The 26,894-nt window shown below is 36.0% G+C and overlaps 1 protein-coding gene across 1 annotated transcript in view; it reads left to right on the top strand.

Annotated features, from left to right (window-relative positions):
• Nucleotides 1-26,894, top strand: part of EYA1 (EYA transcriptional coactivator and phosphatase 1) — a 163,573-nt gene that overhangs the window by 34,680 nt on the left and 101,999 nt on the right. The gene's annotated exons all lie outside the window — the stretch shown is intronic.

Below are 26,894 nucleotides of genomic sequence, written 5' to 3'. Positions count from 1 at the left end.
AACATTTCAGCGTTACTATAATTAGTCCTACCAACAAGCAGTGCTTTTGCAGACCTTCTGTTTCTGTATTTATGAACTGTCATTATTTTGTGGTAATACAAACAACACACATATAGTACAGTGCAGTGTCTAGGGCCCTAATCACAGACCATGAATGGATTCCTAGGTGAATGAAGAAATACTGAATTATTTTTAATAATTGGACATAATTCAAAGATCATGAGAGAAACTATGACCATGTTGAAGTCAGCAAGAGGATTACCATTGATTTCAGAGACCTCCCAATTTTTTGCAAGTGTCATTTTTGCTTACTTGAGATAATTCCATGGCCCAATTCCTCCCTTTGTATAGTGCCACTTTCTACCAGTTGATAATTAGTTTATAGTGGATTAGTCTATTAGTCTATTGTGAATTTATATATCAGATTAAAAGTAGACCTTTGGTGAAATTTATGAAGCTCAGTTTTCAGTATCTGTCTCCCGTGTGGATTTTCTGTCATCTAAAATCTGACTGAGGTTATGAGGCAGCCTTTCCATTTACGGGGAAGGATCTCTCTTCTGCTCAGACTTCTCTATTGCTTAGAACTGTAGAAGCTGTTCTCTGTCTACCAGGTTCAAATGTTACCAAGCAAAAAATAACAGACATATGGCCTGCATGACAGTAAAATATTTGTGTTTTTTTTCTTTTTATGTGAAATTGGAATTTTGTTTGCTATGGAATTGAAAAAAATCAAAATGAAAAAGCAAAGTAAGTTTTAACATATAATCTTTAATATAATCAACCTTCTCTCATGTAAATTCAAAACAAAAATAATAGGTATGTCAAGATAAACCCTTAAGCATCATCCTGTGTTGAAAATACACTTTTGAGTAAATGAAATTAGATGTCAAGTAGCATTCAATGGAATCTTTTTAAAAGTCAGAACACATACGTGTTAAAAGAAAATTTCAGATCTTTTGCACAGCCCTGTTATAAAATTGATAACTAGGATAACACATCTTGGAAAAGCAATGGGAAGTTATTTAAGATCCTGGAAGAAGTGAGACACATAGTGTGGAGAAGGAAAGTGTAACCTCTACTATGTGACTTCTGTGTCCTACATGTTTTAGTAGGAATTCCTATAGTGTTCCTGTGGATACCCCACCATCCCCTGGAAGTGAATTACCTATTTAATAGCTAGCATTAATACTAAACAAAATTTCTTGATGTCTACTGGCTGAAAAGTGACTAAGAGCAGGACTACTCATAATTAAGAAAAGAAAAAAAGGAGTAGTCCTGACCAACACGAAAATGATACAGAACTGTAAAACTTTTGATATGTCTTTTAATATTTATTTCCCTTTTTGTTATACTAAACAGTGCTAATAGACCAATTGACTTCTAAAATTATTCTGCAACTATGTCTTAGATAATTAAAACCAATCACACCTTATCCAGATTTTGTGGACCATATTCTCACTCACCAGGTGCCATATTTCATCATATACATCTCTGAAAATTAGTATACAACATGATTGATTTTATTTGGTAGGATTTACTATTCCTTTATAAACACTCTGCATGTATGTAGATAATGGTACAATGTCCAGAGAACTTAGATCAGTGTGCCTGGAAGATCAATATGCCTGGAAGATAGTTTTAACCATCCTATTTCAAATGAACCAGAGGGGACAGGCTGACTGTCTTGAGGACCAGAAAAAGTTTCTATGTCTAGTCAAGACATAGAAATTTAGAGGGATCGGTGACCTAATTAAAGAACATGAATTCTCCTAGTGTTGATGCCTAAAGTTCAAATGTTCTTTTTATACAGGAAACTCGCCTGCCTGGCTGCTACACAAATATTAAAACAACTCTGTGTGAGACAAGTTTTTTCAGCATCTGGTCTGCAGCACCATGAGACAGTAGCTAAATCTTTGCTATGCAAGACCTCCTTGTCAATCTTGAGCCTAAACATAGTAACCAGTGTAATAAGATGTTTATTAGGGCAAACAAATAATTCATGTCTTGAGATAAGCTCCTAACAGAGACCACATTCCTCTTGCAAGTTACTGTAAAATGACTACTGTATTTTCTTCCTAACTATATTCCTTTCAGGAAGAGACTCGGCATGCCTGCTAAAGTCATTTGTAGCCTTGTCCTCCATATAAATGAATGTCAAGGTTGAATAAGATAACTAATGAGTTGGACGACTTCATACTTGAACACCAGAAGAGAGGTAGCTCCAAGTTTCCTTCCTCTAATCCTTGGTGGCTCGCTCTCATTCTCACAACTTTTTCTCCCGACAAACTTCTCACTGTGTGTTTCTGGAAAAAAATACCTTATCTAGGGCTTATCCAAATCACATCTATGTTGTTACCACATTCACCTTGGGAAGAAAGCCCTTAATGCAAGACAGGAGTAAAATATGGGAAGAGTGGTTTCCAACTGTTCTAAATCTTTACATTTTTATAACTAAATATTTAAGTGTCAGAAATCTAACTAATAAATTGAAAGCTTTCAAAATCACAACCAGAGGGTATGCTGTACCTTATAGCACATGTTTTAAAAAGGAAATGACTGAATAAATTAAAACATGGGAAGACAATCTGAGTTACATAATAGCTATATGTATTAAATCATGCAGGAGAAGTTGCAGCTGAACTAACACTCTGTAAAAATGAACTCTCTGTGGTAGACTCTTCACTCACTGAACTTATTTAAAATGTAACAGAGATGAGTGAATGGTTGTGCAAAATGGAAAATTGCTGCCATGGAAGAGATATGTTCAGATTTATTCCTTCCATTGGAGAAGATGATGATTCAGTTACGTACAAGGGAGAAGCACTTAACTGTATCTTTCAGTTTAAATCTGATGCTTATTTGAAATTATGTTTAACCCCAAACGAATTCAGTCCCTCTTATCTAAATGCTCATCTATAAAAGGAAGAAAGCATGATCTATTCATAGAGGGGACATTGTGGATGTAATTAGAAATTGTTTACAGCCTGCATAAATGCCAGGTCTAAATGCTTTCCCCGTAAATGCTCATATAAGCATCCCGTTGATAATTTTTTTTCTCAAAATACTCAATCATGTTTTCACTTCAAGTACATGACATACTACAGCCAAGCTAAAATTAAAGTCTTAATAGTGTAATATGCAGTCCCTTACAGGGGGCCCCTTACAGACCAACCAACCTTATGAATTCAGATCTTACTGTTTTATCTAAATTAGGAGCCAATGAGCTGGAACACATAATTTAATTTTATGATGCACTGAAAGTATTTCAGTAAGTAGTCATACCAGACTGCTACAACACTCAATCTCAGAAGGGCATTTTACAGGTTGTCTGTATAATAGATTTTAAAGGACAAAAATTATCTATCAGTAAATATAGAAATATTTTTCGTCTGGCAGGAGGGCATCTTTATTTTTTTTAAAAGTAACTGAGTTTTAAAAGTACTTTGCCATGTATGAAAACAAAACACTGCAGTTAGTGCATGGAGAACAAGCTCTTTTCCTTTCTTCTCTTCCTTTTTCAAAAAGGATACTTTCCAGAGCTGCCTTCTAGTAATCTTACTTTTGTAGCAGCTATAAAAACATTAGCTTTTACTTTTTCAGAGAAAGAAGCATAATCATATATCCAATCCCCTATATTTGTATGCTAAAAGCATTAGTTTTTCATTGTTGCGCTAGAACTTACCAGTTTGAGGAATTGTCCACCTGGAAATTCCATCCTGGAAAGAAAAGTGAGTTCCCTCATCAAGATGCATGCAATTAGTAGTTCTATAATGAATAAAACTTTTGCTACAAAAATTAACTGAATTTATTTATATAGAAGAAATGCACAGAAAACAGTAATATTAATTGGAAAAAATCTGTTGTATTTCTTGGCTTGCTTTCTAATCGGTAATTTAAATAAAATCAGAGCTATTGTGCTGAGATTCAGGGAAGACATTTACTATGTGAGATTGCTTTAGTGGTTGTTCCATCTCTTCTCAGCTGTGTTTCGCAACTGGGACAATTTCAGTGAGGGAAGAGAGCACGAATTCCTGATGTCTTTGAGGAAACAACCAAGTTGAATCCCTTGTTAGGCTCATGAGAACATGGAAGTGGGTGAACTGTGAATACTTAGTTAATTCCCTTCAACAGGGCTGTAAATTTTAAACCAGAGGTGGACCAACTTCCTCACTGTAGGAGCCCCATCCTAAAATCTCCATGGATAAAAAGCTGCCTAGGGTCCATTGCATACTTAAAAGAATAAAAGAGAGAAGGAGTGTGGTTTCCCAAAGAGAAGTGACAGAGGAGTCCCTGTGCCCCATAGGGCTGACCTGCCTTGCTTCTGAGTCCCAAAGAAGCTGAGGGATGGCATCTTCAGGAAGATGGACCTTGCTGGTAATACAGATTACCTGGCAGCCTGACTAAAACCTTGCTGCTGGCTTTCTATTTAGCTTCACTGTAGGGAAATCCCTTTAAGAATCCACTTCTGTGTAGCACCACATCTTGGTTAGGCTTATCTAATTGCTTCAAGAATCTGAATCGGCTTAAGCATTAACCTCAGGAGTAAATGGTCTCATTATAATCAGTGCAGCTACCAACAGGCTAAACTTATGGTTTGTGATTTAGGACCCTCCATTAAGGGATGAATAGAGTGGATTCTAGTGGTTCCATATGTCCATTCATTTTTCATTTATTGAAGGGTACTGCACCAGCCACAGTTCAAACCAAGCTGCTTTACAGCACATTATTATAATCTCTTTGAGATAGGAACATACAGTATGTAGTGAGGTTAGACACAAGCCTTGCTCATTTGAAAAGATCCAGTCCATACAGCAAAGTGAAAACATGTTTATTTAATTTAAAACTCCTCTATGCTCTATTCAAGGATTGAAGATTATTTATTTTGCTAAATTTCTGAGAGTTTATTAAAATCAGTGCTTGAAACTGGCACTTACTGGTTTTAGAGTTATAACAGAGTTTTCTTCAGAGACACTTACAGAAATGGGACTACTCTGTTATATAGAAATCCAAGGAGGATAGAGTCCATTCTTGGCTGATACAGTAGTTTAAGTGGTAATACTAAAGACTTACAAGACTCCTACTCTTGTTATCAATAGTTGCTTTATCATTTATCTACAAAGGACATTTCTTATACACGTATATATTTGAAGCCCATTTGAGACTAATTTTCATTGATTTTTGAATAGGAATAAAATCGACCTTTTTAAACTTTCAGTGGACTTTTTCTTTCCTAATGATATTTTTACTACATTGCATATCACCCTAACATTTTAAATATGCTGACTGTAAATGGACCAATATTCATAGAAGCATGGAAGAGAAATCTATCACCATCTCTGAAACAGGATCAAACACCTTAATTACGATTGTACCAGTGAATGCTTACCAAACATGATAGTGGAGTTTCCTCCATTCCTATTTCACAGAGAGTAATTCACTGCCCTTTGTGAGAGACTTTTAGGAACTAGTGATGATATAAATTACATACCACCTCTCAGTTTTCTCATTTCTAGATCCACCAATGCTAGATCCACCAAGCTCAATTCTTTCAGTGATTCCTATTAACTCATCTTTCCTCAGCTTGATTGTCTCTGTTACTCCTTGCAAGGTTCACCTGCTGTTTTTCACTGGGGTGTATTATCTAAAAGAAGCTGAGGCTGTTTTGGAATAGACATGGGGGAGGATTGCTTTGCATGTCTTACATTTGGCATTACAGTTTGTCTGTCAGAAGAGGATAAACACTTTTTTCACACATATTGCTTAGACTCCATCTGTGATCTTCTCTAAAACCATTTCTCCAAAGCTGCTACTTACCCAGTAGTTACTTCCTCATATTTCTCCAGCTACCTGTTTAGAAGCTGTAGTTGTTTTACATATTAGGTATAATTGATGATTAAATTGATGATAATTAAAAGAAACTAAAAATATAGGCTCAATTTTCTGACCTGACAAGAGAATTCTAGGAACTTTCAGCAACTATCTTTAATTTCAACTTTTGCTTTTATTTCACTCGATTTTTACATTTTATCTTCATTGTTGTTGAAATAAATATTCAGTACACATTACATTAGAGTTACACCACACTTAGAGTGAAATCAATTAGTCTGGATTTTAAATGGGTAAAACTTGTATTTTTTTTGTTGTCACGGTGCTCTAACTGTAATATTATCAGCCCCTTTTTCTTGGATTTTTTAATGGAAGCCTTGGAAGGTTATTTATTTTTATTGGTAACCTCTATAAATTATTTTATTTATTTATTTTTGTTACAATCTCTGACATAAACTGTTGGTTTTGATTATGTCCCGTATCACTGCTTTCTTAGACCATGTTCTTTGCATGTAACTAATGTGGTTGAAGTTGAGGGGGTGTACATTTAAACATGTGTTTGCATCTTTTGAGTACTGAATCTTTACTTTGGGGTCTTTAAGGAACCAACTCAATCTGCTTTCCTCCCCAGAGAGTGTCTCATGCATTATGATAACAACAAATAATATGAAGAATGAGTATATTTTCCTATTCCAGCATGCTATCTAAGTGCCTGCAGATTTCTTTAGCAAATTCTTTTGCTGTCTGATGACCTTTCCATCATTAGTATGAATTTCCCTTCAAGGCAGGCATTTTTCAATCAACAGTAATTTGCATCTAATTTATCAAGAGAAAAGAAAAGCAAAATAATTTTATTTAAAGATTTCCCTTTGTTTTAAGCGTCATTAGCAGTTCTGACTAATCAGATTTTTACAATCTCATCAGGCGCTTTTAGAAAATCTCTATGAACTCATCTAGAGGATACATTTATTCCTAAGTGTCTTGTATTGCATTACAGCACAGTAACAAGTCACCGACTGCTACAGATGTTTATGTGAAATGCAATTAACACTCTGCCAATTTAGTTTTTATAGGGACACAATCAATTTTTATTAATTTTAAGGCTGGAATGCTTTTATTGTGTGCTGCCTCTCTGCTGATTATATAGCTAAACAAATTATTCTTCTGTTTGTAGTAAATGGGAATGTTTAGGCAGACAGTACTGTGCCATAGATCACATATAAGATAGGAATTAAATAGTTGAATTATGTAGAATTTGTAAGAACGAAATGCTAATTTAAAATACACTTAAGTTAGGTTTATTATTTTAAAAATCGCATAGAAATGTGGTCGATGATATTTAGAGATGGTTGTTTAATCACAAGCTTGGTTCTGTGATGTGCTTACTGTCCACAGCTACCATGGATTTCATTATTAGGGAAATAGAAAACTCAGCTTGTTCAGGGTCTCCTTTAATAATGACATTTTCTTGGATACTTGACTTAGTTAAAGCATTTGCAGTGAACAATACTAAATTATTATACAATAATCTTTGATGCATAATGAGACCCTAAGTAGTACATTCAACAAACATAGGAGTATTGTTGTAGGTAAGGGCTTTGCAAGAGTTGAGAAGAGTGGAGTTTTCTGGATGGTCCCTGTTGGGTAATATATTTTGGATATTAAGAGTGATGTCAAACCATGTAAACACTAAGAAGTCAAGAAGATGACTGCAGATGGCAGGAATGTGAACTATTAGGGAAAATTTCACTTAAAATGAATTATCTTCTGCACTTAACAAAATCATTGTTAAAACTGGCTTATGCTTATGTAGAAAACTTTTCTTTCTAGGTAATGTTTCCACCTTAAATAAATACCTGTTATCCCAACTTTAGTGATCACATGCAGAATCTGTAAAAATGGCTTCTGATCATTATTCTTTCTTACTTTAGCAGCATGCCCATATTATTTCCTATCCCTTCCTTAATGCATTTGTTTGCTTTTCTTCCTTTATTGTTGGGATATGTTGATCTGCTTTCATAAAAGCTTATCAAAGAGTTGCTCCCTGCCTGTCCTTAGTGTGTAGAACCATATCATCAGGCTGGTCAGGGAAACACTTGAACCTGACTGCATATAGGCCATCTGCAGGCTTTTTCTGTTTGGGAAGTCAATGGTTGATCCCCTGGGCATGCCCTTTGTTTTGTACTCCAGCAAGCAGTCTCAGCACTATCCTTCCATCCATACTGGTGTCTCTTCCTGGGTGAATTCTCCTGATCACTTTTCTTTCTCATGGTCAGTTCTAGTCTTCATTCCCAGGGAGTTCCCACCTCTTGTTCTTTCATCCCCCAACCCCAGGTCTTGCACTACACCTTACATTCCTGAATCCCCAGCTTCTGTCCTCACTAATACTTTCTTCTTCCTTCCTCTGCTCACCCATCTGTCTATTCTTCATGCTTTTCTTATCCCCAGAGCTCATTTTTTCTCTCAGGTCCTCTTCTTTCCCTGCATTTGAATCAACTTCTTTCTTTGTCCTTTGTAGACACAAGACAGAAAATGAAGGGAAGGCAAAGATTGTTAAAAAGAAGATAAAAACCATTCCTGACCTAATTTCATGAGACAGCCTCCAGAATTCCTCAAAGCATACCAAATGTGAACAAATTGGTCCATAGGACTGACCTGATAAAATGCAATATGTTGTCAAGAGTCTACCATGAGCTGCAGTTTTCCAAGGTTAATTATTTTTTTACGAGATTCATAGGGAAGTTAATAATTGCTGCCCTGAAATGAATTTTATGTTCCTAATAGCCTGACTTAAAAAATGATAATTAATTATTTTGAATATGTGTTTTCTTTTTTATCATTCTCAGAAATGGCTGAACAATTTTGCGCAACATTGTATATAAATCAGCTTGATATTAGGAAGCTGTAAGTGGAACATGTTCACCTAGTGATTAAAGCACTTGTGCACTTAAGCTTTCTAGGCTGCTGCCAGCCAAGCTGAAAAGTAAGTTGAAAAGCCATTTCTTCTGCAACTGCCTTGCTACCCTTTCCCTGCCAGGATGCAAGGGTTATAAGTGTTTTTATAGTCCCAGTCACTCAGAGAATGCTTTTATTTGTTTTTATAGTCCCAGTCACTCAGAGAATGCTTTTATTTTGCCTACTGACAAGCAGAACCACCTCTGTGTAACCTATGTAACTATTAAACATTTTTAGTTTCAGAGAATGCAGTGAGCATGTGCATCGTATGTTTAAATGTTTGAAGCCCACATTTACATCCTGTGAATTTTTGCTGCACATTTCAGAGAGGTTTCAGTCTAACTCCAGATGTATAGATGCTTAAAGGCAGTCTTATCTTTTTACTTGCCTGTCAAGTGTCACAAATCCTTATACTTTTGTTAACCATACCAATCTTAATTTACTTAGGATGCAGTTACAGCATGTTGCTGAATTTTCTTAACCTCAAGCAATGAAACAGAAATTTCTGTGCTTTAAGTTAAAGCACAGAAGTAGTTTCCTTAAATTTCACCAGTGACTGTAAATAATGCACACTGGTTTGTATAATTAAATAATTGATATTTCTCCTCCAAATTTAGTTATAAACTACTAAAGTTAATCTAATTTTTTTAAAGTTAAAATTTCTATAAAATTGCATTTAATAACTTTATAGAGGACCGCAACACAAGTCTAAAGAAAATATTTAAGAATTATAATGAACCCCTCCATTTTAGATTGGTCACGTAAGGATGTTCATGCGTTCAGAAAAAACGTACAAAGGTTTTGCTTTCTTTTTCCTATATTTTTTACCTCATCTAGCTTTCTGTGGCCATTAACAAAGTATTAGCACCTTTGGTGCTGATACTAATAACTCTCAACATAACATACAGTTTTCTGAGGCCTCCCTGCAGACAGTATGAAGGCTTCTTGTTTCACTTCTTAAAATTTATTAGTATTCAAGTTCAGTGAAGCCTAGATGAATAATTGCAGAAAATAAACACCCCTAGGAAGTATGAACAAGGTGAGCTATAGAAGCTGCTCTTACAGTGAAATCAGATGAGATCCACATTTGGTTCTCTTTCATGTTTCTCTTGCAATTTTTCAGAGGGAAATGGTACAATGACAATGACCGTTTTTAGTAACACGCAGTAATTGCCACAGAGTTAGGACACAAACCATCGTGAAGCAGGTAAAAAAAAAAAAAAAGGCTGAAAATGACCATCGAGGACACTTTAATGAACACTTGAATGCACCTCAAATGAAAACCAGATGTTCTTTGTTAACTTCAGCAGTAAGCCTTCTGTTCCGATTGAGGAAACCGTACCTTCATAATTTTTTTATGTTTAATAGATAATATGGCAGAGGTATGTTGCTGTACCTTTCTGAACCTTTATGGCATATTTGACATCACTGATATAAATAAAACCCATGGTGCTGGAATTTGATCATGTGAACAGTACAGTTCTTTATTTAAGAAAGCCCTGTAACACAATTTGCTTAGCAAATGGAAAATATTTCTGCAAAATAACTACTGAAAAACTACAAAAAAGGAATATTTGATTACCATTTTACTGCACCAGAAGGAATACTGCAAATAAAACGATGATGTAAATAGATTTTCAGCGTAGTTTTGATTTATTAGATCATAAATACCATTTTTTAGCTATCAATTCTCCAAGTTTTAGTGAGACTTCCTAGGTCTGGCAAATCAACCACTGACAGGAAACTAAAAATTCCTGGGAGAATTAATCACAGTATTTATGTGCATGTGTGTGTCTATATCAATACATACCTAGACATTCGGAAATATATATCGTTGTATATGAAACTATGGACCTTAAAAGCGTATTGGCTCAAGAACACCTACAGCTGTTAGGTCAGGTATTAGGTGCTCCAACTACCCCTCTAAGACTGCAGCCCTACTGTAAATACAACTTCATGGACATTGCTGGAGGGTAACAATCTTTAGCCTTTAAGGAAAGGGTTTAATCAGAGATGTCCAGAACTGATTCAGGAAACCTATAGCATTTTATAGGTTTAGCACTGAATTCTCCCGGTTGTCAAGTTGTTCTTCAGCACATGGTGTGTGGTCAGCTCAGTCCTTAGTAGGTAGTGAGGATCCTGTCCCTTCCCAGAAAGGATACAGATGATTTTTCTGTACAGTCTCTTCCCTTTCCCGTCAAGACAAGTGGAACTAGAGGCACAGAGAAGTCATGGTGAAGCTATCTGCTGTGTTTCATTACTTATTAGACTGTGGTAGTGGAAGTACAGGGTGGGCTTGTGTTTGTTTTAGCTGAAGGTGAGGAATGGAAAGGAACAGCCGGCTTCTTGTAGCTGTCCCTCTCCACTATGTCTGAACATAGTTTTAGGATTATGTATTTAGTATTATTTCATGAATTAATGATGTAATATTTTAATGATGATTCCATTACAATTTGCCAATCAAGGCCTACTGAATGGAAATGTAATGTAGCATGCCAAGATCTACTAGAAGACAATTTAATTTATGGCTTATTGACTAAGATTTGTTACCATTTTCTTCTGAGCTTTTAATATTTACTACATAAGGTTTTATCAAGGCACTTGTTCTATAAAAAGCGATGTAGGAAATCTGAATGACTAGCATGCAGTGGCTAATGCTAAGCAATATACTAGAGCTACAACTTCTCTATGCATTAATTCTTCTGTAATTAATATTTAATTATTTAGCCATTTACCTGTTTTAACAATTAATAACTTAGGATATTAGGATTATAGGAAAATTCAGTTTGGAAGGCAATCCAGGAAGTCCCTCATTCAACCTCCTGCTCAAAGCAGGATCATCTATAAGGTCAGACCAAGTGGCTCAGAGCTTTATCTTGTCCAGTCTTGAAAAACCTCCAATTTCTTAACCTCGGGGTGAAAAAATTTTCCAGTTACCCACTCTGAAACTCTTGAGGTTCAGCTTATGCCCACTGTCCCACATCCACTCACCAGGCATCACTCTTAAGAGCCTGGCTCTTGTCTTCTTGATGACCTCCTTATAGGTACTGGAAGGCTGCAATTAGATTCCCCTTAAGCAGGCTAAACTCGGTAGTTTGACAGATTTAATTCATTGATCAAGCCACATATTATTTTAAGGAATAAAGGCCAGGTTTTAACTTTTAGCCAACTCCCAACAGCTCTCTGCTGGCATGTTTAGGTCCTCCAAAATTTTTTCCCTCTTCTTTGTTTGTTCGTACCATGCCCTTCCATGGTGTGCCAGTGTTGGTCTGATATCAGTGAGCGGTTGTGAGTATTGTGCCCAGAGGTTCAGCTTGAGGAAAACTAAAATGTTGGAGGGGATGATTAGATTGTGGATACTCAGTGTTCTCTGTCAAGTGCAAGAAAGGTTTTGGGTTTGAGTGCCTCTTCACGTAATAGGAGTAATGTGCTATTTACATTAATCACACAAGGTTCCTCCAAAGGTCAGTAGATCTCACCTCCCTCCTATTGTTTCCACTTAATCTATTCAGGAGTACATACTGTCTTTGCATCCTTCTTGCTTTCTGTCTTTTCACTGCAATTTTAAACTTTAAAATGCAATTCAGATCTACAAATCTATTGGAAACAGAAGTTTATCTTCAGAGAACTGCTGATTTGCTGATCTTAACCAGATTATACCATTTATCCTACTACTTAGTATTTCATAAAACTCGTAGAACATCTGCTCCTTGTCTTCGATTGCTATCTGGTTTGCTCTGCATTTCTTTAGCACAGTTAATATTCAACATGAGATGTCTGAAAAATGTTCATCTACGAAAAGTGATTTGTCTGTTTTTATGAACAATTTATTATTTTCAAATGAATGAATCTCAGCTTCCTGAGAATGTATTTCAAAGTTGCCATTAGCTGTCTTCATTACTTTCCATTCAAAAATATTTTGTTCCTGTCTGGATTAAGACTGGACTTGAGGGAGTAGGTGGGGACATTCCCATATATCCTCAAAGGGAGTTTAAGGGTGTGTCTTACATTTGTTTCAAAGTAAAATGTCAAAATTTTCTATATCAATTCCGTTTTTTACATTTCCCATTTGAAACAAGAGATCCTGTGTATGCCTAGAGAAAAAAGTGAAAATCTGTTACTTACCAGTCAGTAATTTAAGAATACAGAACTGACCTGTCCAGCTGTATCGATGAGTTTGCATTCAGCAAACATTACAGTAATGTGCATTACAGCACACCGGAAACTACTTTGTGTAAGATATTGGAAAAACCACATTCAGAGATATTTTTGGAGCCTTGCTCATCTGTCACAACTTTATGCTTGGCTCCAAAGTTTCTGTCCTTACAGGGCAGCTGCAAACTTGCAACTGGGTTGTGTGAAGCTGAGGCTCTCATAAAGTCTTAGTGAAGTATATCCAGCAGAATATTTCCAGCACAAACTGTTGACAGGAAACATGAAGAATTCCTTGAGATTCTCTGATAGTTTTATGTTTGGTATTTAGATATTTTATTTCAGTATATATAGTATTACTACTGTAAAGACTCAATTTACTTTGGCTAGATGCAGAGGTAGAAAGTTTTTCTTTTTGATTTCTGCATTTATGTAAATGAGTGGCAGTTTAGCATTTTTTCTCATCCTTGGAAGACTTGTAAAAGATTTAGAGCCACCTGGGACTGTGGAGAGATGTATTAGATGGATGGTCAGAAAAGCATGAGAAGGGAGTGGAGGTCCTTCTGAATCCTAGAAGTTGTGATCATTTAGATTTGGTGATAGCTACTGATGAACAGTATCTACATATGGATAGATGGACAGTTTGCTCTTTGACCGGATTAGTTGACTTACGTTTGATTTCATCCCTGTAGTGCCTTGTGAAGGTTCCAGTCAGTGACATGTAACAAATCTAAATTCTACAGATGTTGACCAGTTCTATCAAAGAATTCCTCCCATGCTGCAAGCAGGAAAAATATTAGTGTTATAGTTTCTTTCTATTTTAAGTAGAATTTTTCTCCAGTACAACTGAAGTTTTGTTGTTCATTATGCCAACTACTATGTCTCATGGAGAACTGAGGTCATGGAAATCATCTGGGGCAGGACTTCACAGCAGCAGGAAGGAGTCCAGAAATGGCAGTAAAACTGTGGTTTTTCATTTGGTTATTGGGGCCTATGAAATTTAACTGAACAAACCTACAAGATTGGTACACTGAGGAAAAAAAATCTGGGATCATTCCTGTACTTCAAATAATAGCAATTAAAAGTGTAACTTCATGTGCTATTGCTTGTTGCTTTATATACAAGCCAGATTGAAATACTGATTTATATGATTTGTAGAAATAATAAAGCATATACTTATTTGGGAAGCCATTCTCAGGTTTATTTATATATTTTGAATAGGTCTTGCAAAGTTTATTCCAATCTAATAATTCTTTAAGTGATAGTAGTACAGCAAAGTTATGTTCACAGAAGTAGATTTCAAAAGAAATATTAAATAAAACTAATAAGACCCAAATGCACAGTAACTTAGGCACAAATGCAGTTTTAGAAATGGGTTTTGGTGTGCATTTAACAGGGCTAATATGACATATATTTCTTTTATTTCCTCCTAGTTTCTGTGTATTGTGACTCAGTAATGCATGCATGCAATAACCCTGGATTTCCAAGCTCCAGTTACAATATTTCCATACTGTACTGTGGTGGTTTGACTGTTTTAGAGTACATGGAGCCACTATTCAGCCACATCGTGGTGTTAAAATTTGCATGTACTGGACTACTGCATGAAAACTCTGACTGCCAAAGTTTGGAGTTTAAGGTGGCTGAAAAGAATTTTCTTAAAGAAGAGAAACCATGAAAATGGAAATTCTGCTGAGGTTTTGGTATAAGAATACTAGTTCCTGGAGCAGGGGGGAAATGAAGTTTGTAAATAAATAGGAAAAATAAATAGAAGGTCCCACTCTTAAACAAACAAAATCAATCTGCCCCTAACCTCTTAAAGCTTGAACACCAGACAAAGTGTTTCAGAATTGAAGTTATACTCCAATAAGCCATTGTGGAAATGCAACCCGAAAAAGGAACAAATAGGTGTCTTCTGTATTTTTCCTGTATTTTATATGAAGCAGACAAAGTTTTAGTTTTGTAATGCTGCATGAATGTTTTAGCTTGGTTTACCGGAGGTCTCCTTAGATGAGAAGATGAGAAGTGGATGGAGAACTTCATTGGTTCTTGAAGGACAGAACAGATTATTGAATAATAAGCAGAGATCTTACTTGCCAGCTTTTTGATTTAAATAAGCTGTAATAAAATGTACACAAATCCTCCCAGAGATTTAAGTATATAACTCTGCCTGAGGAAGTTTACTTACAGAAAAGAACATCTTAATTTCAGTCCACTGTCTCTGAAACTCATTTCGTAGGCTCTCAGAATATTTAACTCTCATAGAAATCATTCTACCGAATTCTGGGCATCCTAGTCAGAAAATATAGCAACTTTTATTTTCTCAAGACATGTATATTTTTGTTTATTTGTTTGTAAAGAAATACAGGGAAAAAGCTACCTTATAAATAACAAAAATATTTTGTGATAATTTTTCTTAGGATCTTTTTGCAAATCTCCACTAGAATAAAAAATATCCGATTATTCCTTTTGTAAAAGCCAAAACATTAATTAGTAAGGCTATTAAACTGTAAGAAACTAAATATAACAGACGAGAAGGGAAGAGGCACTACATCTCTGTAATGAGTCATGAATGATTCATTTATGTTAGTGTAAAATTAAACACCTACTTCTTATACAAAGTTGGGGAACTATTTGTGTTTACAATGCTAAACCAATTAACAGAGCAGCAGCAAGAAAGCCAAATGGCGTTGTATATGTTCAGCTTAAGAAGGAGATGGATAAAAAACACGAGTAACAATTTTGGAAAGAGCTGAGACATATTTTAGTATGAGGTAACTAGTGAGTGTGGAAGTGTAAATCCTTCAGAGAACATATGTGAGACTCAGTGAGGTTTCTGCATTCTTCATATGAGTCACTGAGAAGGTGAACAAAAACCAGACAGATATGGTGTATTTGGATTTAGATTATCACAAGAAATAATTCAAGAAACATGTTACTGCTAAACTTCTGTGTAGATGTAAAAGTGTCCAGGAGAATAGAGCAAATAGCAATAGGAGATTGATATTCATCGTGCAAAACCTTCAGCATCTATGATAAAAGTATTTGGATAAATGCACTTATTAATCAACTGAAAATAGGATGAGTGGTGAGATGGTAAATTTAAGACAAGATGATTTAGGTGAAAAGATTAGGAAAGGCTGAAGAGCTCCCACGGGACCTGATATAACTGGCAAATATGATGCAAACTATTTGGTAGGACTGTATGAGCTGCTGTAGTCATAGCTCCTAGAGAGACTCGAGCTGCTGTGTAGCTCTGCTCACAGCACAGCACCAATAAAAAATTAAAATGGTTTCATTGATACTAGAAAATGTTTTCTTTCTGCAAGTAGTAAGCCTGTGTCACTCAGAAGAAAAATCACTTTTAAAGTTCAGAAAGATTTAAAAGGGTATTAACAAAGATAATAATAAAAATATTTTTATTTATGTTACATTATCCTTATGTTGTTGTTCTAGAAGAGCGATTGACATGTCTCTGATAAAAAAGTCTGGTACCATCAGGCACACTGCAAGGCTGCCGTGCTACAGCAGTCATTGTGTTCAGAGTTTCCCAGTAAAGATGTTCTAAAAGTTTCTAAATGAGAAATGTACACGCTTGTGCGTGTACAGGTCATTAGAAAGTGGAAGTTCAGATTGCAAAACCATCCATTTAGCTTTTGAATCTTTCACATTTACTGTGTGCAAGATGACACTTTTGTCTTATCTGAAAAGATATAACCTTCACTATTTGTATTAATTCATAACTGATCACCTGCAAATGAGCTAACTACTTAGACTTGTATGGTTTTAGTATCCTAGCCTAGCTAAGTGCTTCTGGAGACTTAAAGCTCAAAACTCAGCCCACTCAAAAAGCTTGTTAATGGGTCCCACATGGCACAGCTATCAATTTTTTAGTATCAGATATACATGCTGTATCCATTATAACTTTCACTTAGGGGCAGGCTTGCCCTAACTGTACAGAAGCTTGTAAGGCTTTGCTTTTATTTTTGGTCTGAAAGAAGGAAAAAATTAACCATGTTAGATGAGTGTGCAACTGCATATTGCAAAAGACATATTATTCGTTGTGTCTGGCAGAGAGAGGGCCTGATGCACTGCAAAAGCTTGCAAGATTCTCTCTCTGTTTTTAACATTTCCCAGGTTGTTTAAATGTGCATTGTAAGCAATGATAAAATGACAAGTTATCATTGATCTGTCCTTTCCTCCATCTCAAAGGGATTCATTAAATAATGCATGCACCCATGTGAATTACCCTTCTTCACTATACTATCCCCAGACCATTAGCCAAATATAGCAACAGCAGCATCTTTCAACCCCTAAAAACCCTTTGGCTTTCATTTAATTAAATTATCCCATTATGAAAACTCTTATAATGAGATTAAATTTAATTATTTATTAGACACTTATTTGCACTAGGGAACCTATCAATTATGCATGGTTGTGCTAAACATTTTTCAATCCATCACCTTTTCTTTTCATGGAAGGTGCAATTTATTAAGTGCAACTGAAGTACTGTAACAGAAGAGCTCTAGGAGAAATGTGCATGCCACCCTAGTTCAATTAATTGCAAATGTAATAGGAAAACAGAAATATGAAAATTTATTCTCTCTCCTTTTGATATAAAGCACACTGAAAGAATTGCACTTTTTGAAATTATTTGGTGCATCTCATTTTTGCATCCTACCTAGTAAAGTTCACGAACAGTCATTTTAAATCATGATTTTTGTTGTATCTTGTGTGTTAATGATTCCTAATTGCACAAAACCTCAGATGTAAAGCCAGATTAGAATAGTTCAAAGAAATATTTGTAGCGTAGTGTGGCTTGTAGCTATGTACGTGCAATAATTTCGTAATAGTTTGTAGAAGATATTAATATTGTCTTAATATAAATTAGTCAATCAAAAAGATTACATTTTAGACAAATTGATAATGCATATAATCATAAAACATTCTCACTCACATATCTTCTTGATAAGAATTTGAATATGAAGGCAAAAACCTATAAGCTGCCAATAATTATTTCGAGCAGAATGACATTTTCTGATGAATGTTAAGAAGAAGATATAAATGTCAATACAGCTCTGAGCTTTTCTTTTATAAGACCTTGTCAATATGTAATTAATTATTCAGCTGGAGTTCTGTATGGCTCAGGGCAGCATTGAGAGCTTTCTTTTATAAATTGCAGTCATCATAAGATTGCTTTTACTTGTTTCCTTTCCCTTTTTTTCAGATTTAGAAATAGCATATGTCTAAAAGCTCATAGACACCTGCGAAGAGGCATTTGCAGTGTAGTGATAAAGTGAGCAGAAGGAGGCTTTTTAGTAGCTGTAGAATTTAGCATATGCTTTTAATACATTACAAAATTCTGCCTTGCTTTGGAAGTGCTCGTGTTTCATGTTCAGATCTGAACTGGAGTCAAACAGAAAGATTTATGTCCTTTTTTTCCTCACTTATGCATGTAAGAGGATGTTTGCTTCATTAACTTTGAAATTCACTGACCAAATAGACTGCATATTTTAGAGGATTTAAGTACATGTGCCCCAAAGTTCACACAAATTGCTATAGAGCATTTCAATCCTCATCTTGAAGGAATGAGACATGATGCATCTGTTAATAAAAAACAAAGGAGTACTGCTTGTATTTGGCAAAACAATTGTATTTCGTACTTACAACTTTATCAATGTCACTGGTTGTTATTATTTGGTACTTTCTTCATGAAAGTCGGGACAGTTAATTAAATCAGTGTGCCCTAGTGGGTATGATAGGATGGGTTTATTCCTGTGAGGGAGATTACATTCATTAGGACAGCTCTCCAGATGATATTCAGAACTTAAGCTTGCTTTTTGGTATGCTGGTTTTGCCAGCCAAGGATTTAGCTCTCATTTTCCAGAATAACCAGTCATTTTCCACTTGGATAGATATGCTCATGTGTAAGATTGGTATTCATTTACACAGAAGTATGTTTCTTCTGTTGAAGAACCAAGATCATGTATGAAGCGAGTGGTGGTGTCATAACTAGTACTTTTGGTTTCTGACACTTCCTCTGCAAAACCAAACCTCTGAGTGAAGCTTAAAAATAGCACCTAGACCAAAACCTCTGTGATGTTACACTTCAATGAGATTACCATCTGCAAACTCTTCCATGGTGAAAGGGTGAGTTACATGTGATGACATTTCAGCCTAAAAGCAGCATTTTAATACATTTTTCAGTAAGTTACAGCAAAAACTTCCTTTTATCTTTGTCAAAGATTTTTGTATTTTGCATTCTGAAACCTTGGTGCTGCATTTAGCTGTGGAACAGCCCATCTTAGTCAGTGTTGGGGGCTGGTAAATTGGCAACGGTTATTCTCTTTTTTCCTAGAGTATAAGTCAATTGGCAGCTTTGAACTCTACTTTGAAATCTCCTTCAAGGATCAGGTAGACTACACGTTACAATATGTTAGCAAATAATTTTAAATGCATAATTGAGACATGAAAATGAGATTAAAATTAAAATAAACATGAAAAAGCGTGCTTGAGATACAACATCTGTCAGCCACCTGCTTAAATTATAGCTATCCAGTCAGACCAGATGTACTGGTAGGGGTACTCAATTTTTACACCTATATTACATGAAGATTTCAGTGTTTGTAAATTGTCTGTGGATGCAAGTCTCCATATACTCCTCTCTTCCTTTTACATGTTATAATATTTTTTTCAAGTGGTACAAGAAATGTGCGCTTTCTAAGAGCTTCAGATGCTCAGACATTAAAGAAACCCTACAATCAACTTATGCTGTGGAGGAGGACTTTTTTGGATACAGCTTTTCAATACTTTGTATACAGCTTCATCTGAGCAAAGACATATCTATGTGGATAAACAGAATTACAGTGATGAATTCATCACTGGTATGAAAACCTTGTAAGTAGGCTTTTCATTTACAGCTTTTAACAGCTTAATTTCAGTAACATCCTTTTGCTTTTGTATTTAATAAAGACCACAATTAGTAGGATACTGCACAGGTATCAATATCTTAAAAATCTACTAATTTCAGCTCTGCATCATTTTGAGCTTTAATTTTAACACTGATGGTGTAAACACATGGCCCAGTCTAGTTGGTTATAATCTTTGGTCTCATGTCTTTATTACTAAAGAACAACATGAATTTAGTATGGTTCTGAATTAATATAATTTAAAAATGTTTTACAAGAAATATATCAAGTTTAGTAATAGTATTTCCACCTTTGTTGCTTGTTTAGTGCTTTCCCCTTTCATAACTGTTTTACTAGAAACAGGTTTCTACAGAGGAATTAAGATATGAGTAAAAATAATGTTGTATAAGGGAAATTATATTAAAAAGGAAAAACTTGTTAAAACAGATGGAAATGTGGGTTCTCAGGATACAGTAAAATTTTTAGGACACTTTAAGTGTAAAGACCTTTCAGCTTTTTTATGCTTAGAGTTTTTAAAATATTTTTAGACAAGTGAGACTTTGTTTAGTTTGGGTGAAAGGACTCCTGATTTAAGGTTTTCTTGTCTCAGGCAAAGATTCCTTTTCAACAGAGCATTGATAATTTTACCAAAACAGATAACCATAGCTGGAAATCATCAAGGCATCAGTCACTAAGCATGGACGAAAGACTCTTGCTTCCCCTATTCCTGATGCAAAGCTTTTATCCCATCATTTTAGGCCCTCAAGTTGCCAGCACTCTTCCCTTTTGCCTTGAAACAAGCTGACAGCCTAAGGCTTTTCAGCAGGCTGTGTAACAAAGCCTTTTTCAAGACCTACTTTGTGGAAAATCTGGTTATTCATGAGCTCATACGTGGTGTCCATTCTTGTGGCTATTGATTTTTCTCATGGTCTCATCCTTCATTGCATTGCTATGGTGTCTTTGATTTTATTTTTTGGTATTAATCAAAGTAGACTGAAAGAAAAGGAAGATCCTTGTCACTGATATCAGTCTTACTTATGGTCTGCTGATACGTGGTGAAGAAGACAAAGTCAATCAGGCCCATGTACGAGACAGGGCAGTCCAGCTGCGTGCATAATCAGTTCTGAGATTGAAAAAAAAAGTTCAAGCAATACATAATTTAAATAAGAAGTGCCTTCTTGATTGCAGCCATAGCTGGTCCCTGTTAGCAAGCAATGGACAAAGAAACTGGGGAAAGGTTTTGTGCCTGTAGTATTATCCTCCTTCCTTTATCAGCTCTATAGGATGAAAATGATCTCTCTTGAGATACAGCTTTGCTTGTATAGGTAGGGACTGAAAGGTTTTCCTGTGACAACTGACAGATCTTACCCTCTGGGGAACTGTCTTTCTATGTAAAATGAAGTTGCCCTGTCAGCAAAACCAAAAAGTTTATTAAAATACTGAAGAGAACTGTAAATGGAGATCAGGCAGTTTCTTGTTATAACCTGGTTTCCTAAAAAAAAAGGCTTTTGCAACCACATTCTTTGTGTATTTGTCTAGCTGTATGTCCTTTGATAATAACTTTTCAATTTGTTAGGAAATCTCAATCCAGTCTGACAGAAAGCTAGCAGCCTCAAATATGTCACCCTCCTTCAAGTTCTATGAAAACAGAAAGATGGGTTGTGAAGAATGTGTGTAGTTGTCCTTGGCAGATGAGAGGCTAAAGACAAACATATGGGTAGACATCTCTGAAACTGCAGGATGTAAGACTGCCCTGTACTGATGATGGCAAGGTTGGAGACATGCAGGTCTTCATTACAGGGCAAGCTGCCTTTTGGCCCTGTGGGTGCTGTTGGTGGGCACCGCTTGTTGTATGTCCCTCTCCCCAGCCTGGAGTTTGAGTAAGAGGTACTTGGTTGGTCTGTGCCACCCCTAAGCCATTACACCCTCAGTGCTCCCAACCCCAGAGAATGCACTTTTAAGCAACTTGCATCTCAGAAGCCAGACCCTTTGCTCTTGTGAGCTACACCAATCTCCTTCTTCCCTTGATTCTCTTCACTTAAGCCACCACATGATCTTTTCTTCCAGTTTCCCAACACCGAGGCTTCAAACCCATTGCAGCTGCTCCACCACTAGATTTCAGCCTGGATTAAGGTGCTGCTTTGAGCCAGCTGTGCTCCTGCTGGCTGACCGCGTTCACTGCCTCTGCTTCTGCCTCCATCGTCACTGGATCTCTTGAGGTTATCTGTATGAGGAAAAAAGTCCTCCCTTCCCCCACTCCTGGTTTTCAGGAGATGTAAAAAAACTGGTTAGAAGGAGCAACTGTGAAAACTGAAGCCTATGAGCTATAAAACAGAGGGAATCTCTGGCAAGACCCTGTAAGTAACTTTAAGCCTGTAATTCTCTCCTCTCACAGCCTTGCTCTAAAATACCCTGGCTGACCTTCCTGGCACATTGTGGGGAAAGTTCAAATATAGTCAAATGCAAAAATCTTTCATTTATAACTTGCTGTCATTAGTGTCTGTGGGAGGAATGTCTAAGCACAGTTTTCTGGGATGGCTCGATGAGTTACAGATTGATTATGTCTTATTCTATTTTTAGTGGTTCTTTTGATCCTTCTTTTTTTAGTAATTGTACTTTTAATTATTTCAGAGTTTCTCAGGATACTGATTTTCTATGCATCTAAATAGGCATTTCAGCGAAGATATTAATGGAAATATCCTTAGAGATGAGCATTAGGAGCAGCACAAGGAGTTTAGTACCTCTCATTAGGCTGGGGACTTCTTCTTTTGGGTATAAAATACCACTGGAGCATCCTGAAGTATCTATGTGAAAAGACTGTATGTCACTTCTGTAATTATGAATTATACAGTGGGAGATGCAGACAGTGCATATTTGGAATTAGAGAGTTATTTTAGATGGTGAAAAGCAGGAGGGAAATTTTCAAATTAGATTGTGAAAATATAACTATGTGACTTATTCAAATTAAAAGGAACTGCATAATGTAGTCTCTATGCACCACTTTGAAAATTTCCCAGGGGCTTATTTTATGAATATTAATGCAATCAGAAATAATATGCAGACAATGAAGCAAAAGTGTAAATACAAAGTGATCACATAATTTTACATGTTTTTAATTTTTGACATAAACTCCACTTTTGTCCAGAAATGAAAAATATATATGAATGAAGTAGTTAAATACAAAAGAAAACTGTTTCAGCAATTATTTAAAAAGGAAATATTGTTTTTAATTTAATTTCTAATGAAGCCGCTAAACCCGCTTGCACTTTTATCACACATATTTAAAATCTATAGCCCAGTTTATGTTTAAAAAAATCCCCAAAATACAAATTACTGCATCCCTCAAGAATAGGCTTATGTCAATCAGATCACCAGATATCAAACAACCTGTTGATAGTGTATCAAGAGTCTTAATTTGATCTCAATATGGGGTTAAACTAATTCTTTGTACTCTGAAGACTGTACATGCACTGAAGGATGATATGAGAAAGGTGGAGGAGGTAAAAGGAAAGGTCTATGCATTTGCTTGAGAACCCACCTATCCACAGTGTGCTCTGACCAGTTACTACTGGCTTACTAAAAGATACATGGTGCTTATTGTTGATTAAGTAATGAATGTTGTTAATTTTATTATCCACTGGTCTTTCATTCAACAGCATAAATCCAAAGAAAGACAATTAGCAAGACTCATGGTTTCTGATCACCAGTTCAGTTCAGAGAAAGAATGAGAGATGAAGTAGTTATGTCTGAAAACAAATATCATATAATGTCTACACCCCCTCCAGAATTCAAGAGCCCCAGAACTAATTTCAGCCGCTTACTGTTACTTTCAGTATTACTGTGCCACCTTGGCTTTTCTGGGACAGATGCAGCAGGTCAAAGAATGACAATGCCTGCAAAAATAATTCTGAATCAACATAACCCTTAAAAAACCTGTCATGAAAAGTAGATATTCTGCAACTTTCCCTGTCTGCCAAGTGGTTTTCACATTTTGAAGTCTTGTTAAACCGGACAGCAATCTTCTGCCAAATAATTCCTTCACCAATTAGTCTGTCATGGGTTTTGTCAGTTCATCTTAACTTCTCTGCCCTATGGGCTGAATACTGAATACAAAAGATCAAGAGAAAAGAAATGTTATGCTTTCTCTCTGTATAACACAGCTTTAACCCAAACATCCTCCTCTGCTGAAGCTGAGAAGCAAGGAAATTCCTCCCCAGGACCCCAGACTGAAAAAAAGAAACAGTCACTTCTCCAGTAGGACTGAAACACTCATGCCTTTCCTAGCAGGACACAGCACAAGAATGGTTAAAGGGGTGACGAGAAATATAAAGCAAATGGATCAGTATCAGAAAGAGTGATCCCCTACATGTCACAAGCAAAATATAAACACCCTCTCTATCCTATGGAAAATCTAAGACAATAAATTCCCCTTGCAAATAATGTGTGGTTCTTCCCCTAGGAGAGGAGAGTTTCACTGGTTTGTGTAAAGAAACATAAATTGTGTAAATTGGGTGACCAATGGGTAAATTGAGAGAGGGCTGGGAAAATTGTGCTAGGTGAATGTGGGAATCCTTAGCTGTTGATGGCAGCTTATGAACAGCTGGAGAGCAAAACCTGTATGAAAAAATGCCACCCAGCTTGTATTGCCACTGGACTGTTCTCGTTGCCAATATAATTCAGAATATCAGTGATTCCTACTTCAGTGGTTCAGATCAAGAGAGCTGATAGAGTGAACACAAAAGAGATCTAATAAACACATCCCCTCCTTTCTCTTATCTTCAAAGTCAAAAGAAGGGAAATAAGCTTCCGACACTCAATAGGGCAGTCACCCCTGCGTGGGAGAACAAACTCGTTGGAAGGTATTTATAACATGGTTAGGGGTGAGAGACTGCTGTGTTGGACAATATGTGGACTTCTCTGATAAATATTTTCTGACAAATAATTTCTGGAGCTAACAAGGAATTATGTAAATGAAGAAATAATCAGATAAGGTCATAAAGAGTGAGGAAATGAAACAGTCTTTCAGAGTGCAGTTATGAAAAGATAATTGGGATGCATTTAGCAAATTTCAGCTAATGAAGTCAGACTTGTAACTGCAGGCAGGTGAGGAAAACAAACACACTTTAAATGATAAATCGGTATTTACATGTTTTAGACTTGCAGGAAGTCAGAGCTTCATTTGATTCAGCCCAAATGTTTGTAAAAGAATTTATGGGAAATTTTGAAAACACTGGTTTTTAGGAGTAGCTCTAGTAGTTCCCTAAAAAAAAATAAAAAGTTTTATTTTCACCATCAAGCCAAGGTACTCTGTTGTGCTGCAAGAGATGCGGTATCTGGGCCTAACAAATTGTATTTGCATGAGCATATGAGTGTTGAGATATTTTCTGAATCCTAGCTTGCCTTAGGCAGCAGAGAACAGTCTTTGCAATGTGCTCAGCTCTGCAGTGGGAGAAATGGCACTCAGTATGCTCAGTAGCACAATTTAAGCACCAGTTCCTTTTTGACATTGTTAATTACTTAATTTTTCTTAGATGGTGTCCAGTACTATTATATGGGTTGTGTTGTAAGTTAGGTTGAGAGCTAAGGCCAGTTCTGGAGGTAGGAGGAGTCTAGGGTATTTGTTTTTTTTCTGGTAAACAAGAAAAAATGTTGCCTTCACTTTGTTAATCCAATACATAATTATCCAGAATAATTATTCATTATATTATTACCTTGTTATAAATTTTAATTTTAACTGTAACTGTTAACCAACAGTCATTAATAAGATGCTAACCTTTACTTGGCATTCCATCTATGACTGGAATACCAGAGTTCAGGTACTATACATCAATTTTACAGGCTGAACATCAGTTTGAACATTTCAAAGCATACTTGTTTCTGTCAGCCTTTCATAAAAGGATGTTTCAATTTTTTTTCTTTTTTTAATTTCTGTTTTGTGAATCCATTTGCACGTTTCAGAAAGCAAACAAAGTAAAGAGTACATTCTTCGAGATTTTCAAATCACAGAGCTAATCCAAGATCCATTCAAGTGAAGAAAATTTACTGCATTTACTACTTCTTTCAGTGGAACTCACCCTGTGGAGATGTTAATTTGGATATCATTGCATTTAATGTTAGGCAGGGAAGGATGCTGTGGCTTATTAGTTCCTCTAGGATGGAAGGAGAAACCCACATTTTCATATGCTAAAGAAGATATTAAATGAATTAGTAATTTCCTTGAGCACATGACACCCATATGAAAATCTTACAAAATCTGGATATCACTGTTTTTATTATATATTAATTTATCACATTTCCACTGATATCTGCACATGTACTTTCATGGGTTTTGACTGTTAAATGGCATCACTGCTTTCTGATTGCTAATACTTTGCATTATTATTAGTTCTCAGATATTTGAGGGCAGATTATTGGTATTATCTTTCTAGCAAGAGAAAAGCTGTACACATGTTTAAACAGCACTGAAGTTGGACATTTGGCAAGTATCTTTAAGCTGTGTAGTGCAGTTTTATTAAAACAGAGAAACTTATGTCTTGCAAAGTTACAAGCAAGGTTAGGTGAGTGTAAAGATTTAGCAAATCAGTGTCTTAAATCAACCTCTTAAATCACTGTGATTTATTCATTTTTTATTCATAGTCATGAATTTCTAAACCAAATGTAAACATAACTCTTCAAACCTCTTATTCAGGGTCTCTGAAGTCCACTTCACTTACTAAATTAATAGGAAACATTTTTACTGTGTATTAACTTACAGCTATTTTTTCATTGCCATTCACTTCAAGCCATTTTATGGTACCCATTCAAATTTTGAGAAACTGGTGTCTTGACAGACTTCAGTGCATCCAAACATGACAAGATAACTAGACCTGTTTCCTGCAACCTGGGCTATTAGTGTAGATTCCAACCAGCAGTACACGGCCTTTTTGAGGTTATAACGACTATTAATGGGTACCACAGTCCACCTTAGGATTGGACTGCAGGACAGTGGCCTGGGGTTGACAGGAACCTTGTAATGTAGGACCTGCTGTATTGGGTTTCTGGGGCTGGGTTTTGGTA

Source organism: Corapipo altera, unplaced genomic scaffold (genome assembly GCF_003945725.1).
Source record: "Corapipo altera isolate COAL_440 unplaced genomic scaffold, ASM394572v1 49, whole genome shotgun sequence".
Lineage (NCBI taxonomy): Eukaryota > Metazoa > Chordata > Aves > Passeriformes > Pipridae > Corapipo > Corapipo altera.
This window is presented reverse-complemented; position numbering and strand designations above follow the sequence as displayed.